This window comes from Vigna unguiculata, chromosome 5 (assembly GCF_037176805.1).
Source record: "Vigna unguiculata cultivar grain cowpea cultivar isolate G323 ecotype 2 chromosome 5, ASM3717680v1, whole genome shotgun sequence".
In the NCBI taxonomy this organism is placed as follows: domain Eukaryota; kingdom Viridiplantae; phylum Streptophyta; class Magnoliopsida; order Fabales; family Fabaceae; genus Vigna; species Vigna unguiculata.
The window spans coordinates 13,442,978-13,448,106 of NC_140796.1; positions in this window are offsets into that span (position 1 = coordinate 13,442,978).

Here is a 5,129-nt window from a genome sequence, read left to right on the forward strand (position 1 = left end):
AGCTCAGACAGTCTTTGCGAAACCTTTTTCGGATGTGTCAAAAATCGAGGTATTCTCTGGATAGAACTTCTGGCGCTGGCAAGAACGTGTGTCTACCCTTTTAGACATGTATGGAGTTGCTACTGCTCTCACATCCTCAAAGCCCAATGATGAGTCATTATTTTCTTCCATTCCACTAGCCTTTGTGTACCCATTTGATAGTTGTTCAGTGCTTAATTATTCATCTTTATAGTGTTTTTCATCTATTGAGCTTTATTGGGCCACTGTTCCGAATTTGGACTAATTTCACATTATTTGGCCTAATTTTCGTTTTTAATTATTTTTAGGTATTTGGGTGAAGCAATTTTGGAGCTTGGACTTAATATTTAGTTGAAGAGAATTGTCACATCATTTCCACGTCATTTCAACGTCGTCTGAGTGAATGGGCCAACATTAGAGGCCTAGGAGTGGCATTTTTGTAATTCTGCAGCTCAGAATGGCAATTTTGTAAATATGAGTGACAGGGGTGAAGTGACCACGAAATTAGGTCTGCATGTAATGCACCAGCTGCTCCTTCTTCTTCCAGACTCTCTCAAACCTCCATTTTTTCGTGCTCCAAGCTTCCATGGAGGTGCCCCCTTGCGGTTTTTCACGTTTTTGCCTCATTTTTATCGTTTTTATGCACATTTGAAATCACCCATTGAGGGTTTTGCGTTTTGATTTCGTTTTCTACATTGGGCAGCTCGTTTTGTGATTTCATTGACTTGGAACAATACCCATTCATGGGGGTTTCGGATTTATATATCACAGCACCGTTTTACATTCCATTGGAGCTTTGAAATCTCTCTTTTGCTCTTGATTTGCGTCTTTAAGAATTCATAAGTTAGGGTTTTTGATTTTTATGTTCTGTTTCAGATTTAAAGTGCTTGATTATTCCATTTTGATGTCTAGCTAAGCTTTTTGCATTGATTCCTTGACGAAATTGAAATGAAACCATGAGATTGTTGATCGATTTTGGGGTTGTATTAGGAATTGCATTGAATTCAGGTTGCGTTTTTTATGATAAACACGTTTTTGATACATGCTTAATCTCAAATTCGGGTGTGCACATTGAAGGGCTCGTATTCATGCTTAATGTTTATGGGTTATGTCACAGCTTGCTTGAATCTGTGGGTGTTAATTGCCTGAAATCTGTTATGCTTGATGACAATGAATCCATAGTAATTTTCGCTTAGTTGATTACTTAGGATTCATGAGAGTAAATTCGAATAGAACAATTAATTTGGTAATCTGTGATTGGTGGACTTTCAATTGGATCAAGGAATCATTGCGTGTTCATATAACTATTAGATTTATCTACGAATTAAAGTTTGTTTTGAATCTGTCTGCCAAACCCCCCTATGTTATTGTTGTGTTCATATGGAATTTGAAGCTTTGAATGAAAATATTGGTCGTTGGGAGACGACTTGGTTCACTTTCATATACTGCATTTTAAGTGTTTTAATTTGGTGGGGTACGACCTCTATCACCCAACTCCAATATCCCTTCAAAACAAGTTGAACATTGTAATCATGCAAATAAGGTATGCCAACACACTTTACTTAGTGCATTGTCTAATGACTTGTTCAATGTGTATTGTTCATACAAGAAAGCGAAAGAAATTTGGGATTCGTTGATCTTCAAATATATTGCTGAAGACGTAGTCATACAAAGATTCATCATAGGAAACTACTACCACTCATAGATGATTGAAGATAAGGACATTAAGATCCAAATCAACGAATATCACAAGTTGCTTGAAGATATCAAAGCAGAGAACATAATCCTTCTTGATGAGTTTGTTTCAGAACTTCTGATTGAGAAACTACCGTCATCTTGGACTGACTATAAACAACAGCTGAAACACAGGCATAAGAAGATGTCACTTCAATAGCTCATTACACACATCATAGTCGAAGATACCAACAGGCAGGAATGTGCTACTGCAAAGACCAAAGCATTATCTGCAAAAGCTAACATTGTAGAAGAACAACCTGCACCAAAAAGGTACGAGAATAAACCTTATCATAATAAGAAAAGTAATCTTTGAAATTCTCGTCCCAAAGGATTTAACCCCACCTTTAAGGAAAAGGGAAATTGCTTCGTATGTGAAGCATGGCCATCATGCACTCAGTGTAGGCATAGAGCAAGAAATGACAATCCTCCTATGGCAAATATAGCTCAAAGGGAAGATATTATAGTTGCGGTCGTTTCACAAGTAAATTTGATGATCAATGTGAGTAAGTGAGTGGTAGACTCTGGTGCTACTAGGCACATATGTGCAAACGTAAGTGCTTTTACCTCTTATACCAGTGTCAAAACCTAATCTCGTCCGGACAAATAAAATGTATTTTCAAAATTAATAAATAAAAAATAAAAAATAATAACGCAAAAGATAAAAAAAAAGTGAAATAAAATGTAAAAGAGAAAATTAAAATTTTAAAAGAAAATTAATTAGTTAAAAAATAATAATAAAAAAAGAAAGCATGTTTGATACATTATTTTAACCCATTTTAGACTTTCATTTTCTCTATCCACACCCCACTTTCTTTTTTTCACACCATTCCAAAATCTCTCCAATCTCACGGCCCCACACTCCTTCTCACAATATCACCTTGTTTTTCTTCCTTTTTTTTTCCTTTTTCCTTTTTTATTCATTCTTTATTTATTTTATTTTTCCTTTTATTTTCTCTCTCTCATCCGTGGGACCCACACTCTCACATACACACCACTCATTCACTTTCTCACTCACTTTATTCACGTTACACACACCACTCCTCACAACATCACTTTTTTATTCTATTCTTTTCTTTTCTCTCTCTCACATCCGTGGGACCCACACTCTCTCTCACACATCACTCACTCACTCTCTCATTCACTTTATTCATTCACGTCACACACTTTACTCTCTCATCTTCTCACATACATTCACCATGCTTTAACCTATTGCTACTTTTTGCCATTTTCATACACTTCTTAGTGTAACGTACACATATAACGTCTGATTTGAATTCAAATTTTGTTTTCCTTCCAAACCAACGGGCAGTAAACAAATTCATAAGGAAAATTATGTTTTGACAAGAAAATTTTTGACAAAGTTGACAAAGTTACTATAAATGGAATTAAAATAAATTTTTATTTTACTTTTTAACCAAAATAAAATAATAAAATATACTTTTTTACTTAAAATGGTAATTTGTCAAAAGTTTGTTAAAAAAAACTTTGTTAAAGTATCACTTCCCAATTCATAAACACACGCAACTGCCAACAACGTCAGTCATCATTTTTTTTTCTCCCCAGCAACTCCCATTTAACACATGCAGAATCCACCCCGTATACAAATAAATTGGCTCCTCTGGATTCTGGGGGATCCCTTCTTCTACTCCATTTTTTTGACCCGCATCGGGGTCTTCACAAGTTCAACTCTGCATGACGCTACCCCATCAATACCAGTGAATCATCATCACCTTGATACTTCACGCAAAACCCCACCATAAATCACCTTCATTTTCTTCATTTTTCTTCCTCTGCATGTTCTCAGTTTTCTCTCCCAACCCATAAAAACAACCTACAATGCCTTCATAGTTTGAACCCAAACCTTTCCCACTTTATTCCCCGTCCTCCATTTTTTCTTCCTCATTTTTTTTCATCACCATCAGATTCATGCGCCCACAGTCCACTCCACTCACACAAAATCAGCTCATCCCATACGGTTACCAACGGGCATCATCACCTTCGCCTGCGCGTTCTGCCTGCACAAATACACATGAACACCAAATTCCTACATTATCATTTTCACACCCAACCGCAAGAACAGAGAACAGGAACCTCAAATCCAGTGCCAAACACTCGTTTCATCTTCCCAATCGTATATCCAATCGAAACAGAAACAAAGAAGAGAGAAAATCGCCGACGGCGAGTCGGAGATCTAGACGGTGGAGTGTGGTCACGCGATGTTTTCGAACCTAGTCGCGGTGTGGTCGCGTGATGTTTTCGGAGATCAACCCATCCCATACCTCTTTATTTCTTGCACGCACCCCTTCGTACACCTCCCACATGTGATACTCATGCTCATGCAGCTCATATCTTTATCTATTGTTTTTGGGCTTCTTGTAGTGTTTTCTGTGCACCCCCACTTTCAATCTTCTCACCCCGTCTATTTGCTCCATGTACCCCATATATGATAGTCCTACACCCCCGTATCTTTGTTTATTAATTTTGGGCCTATTGTTGTGTTTACTTCATGCACCTCACACATTATTCAGGCACCCTCACATTTTGTTTTTTCCATTTTTATCCTTTTTATTAAATTATACCTTTATAATTTTCTATAAAAAAAGACAAAAATAAAACGAAATATTTTAAATTATAGAAAATTACAAAAAAATAGAAAAAAATCTATAAAATGAAATATTCTTTTTTGCTTTATTGTGTCTGTCCGGTTGCCCGCACCGTGTGACACTCATTTTCAAAAAACCAAAAATAGTTTTTTTTTTCTCTTTTAGTGTTTGTTCGGTCGCCTGTACCGTGTGACACTTATTTTCTAAAAAATACCAAAAATGTTTTTCTTTCTCTTTTAGTGTCTGTCCGACCGCTCGCGTCGTATGACACATATTTTCAAGTAATTCAAAAAAATACAAAATTTCAAAATATAAAAACATCAACGTTTTTAAAACAAGATATATTTTTAAGAACTACGTGATCCTTGATTCTCTACCGTGAGATACGTAGGAGCAAGGCCAGTCCTTGTCAGGTTCACCTCCAAAAAATCAAATCTTTTTCTCAATTGTTTTTTCCAAATATCTTTTAAAGAACTACGTAACTCTGATTTCTCATTTTTAATGAGAATACGTAGGACCAAGGTCAATCCTTGTTGGGCCCAAAAATTAAAAAATATTTTTTGTTTCTTTTTAGTATTATTTGTCTTTTTTTTTTTAGGGAAAATTAATGTTTTGAAAACCACATCAACTTTGCATGTTTAATTAAGGGTACCGCCCTTGGGTGGGCGCTATAGGGTGCTAACACCTTCCCTATGCGTAACCGACTCCCGAACCCAAAACTTTGGTTTTTTCACAGACTTGCCTTATTTTTATGGTTTTCCATAGTTTTCC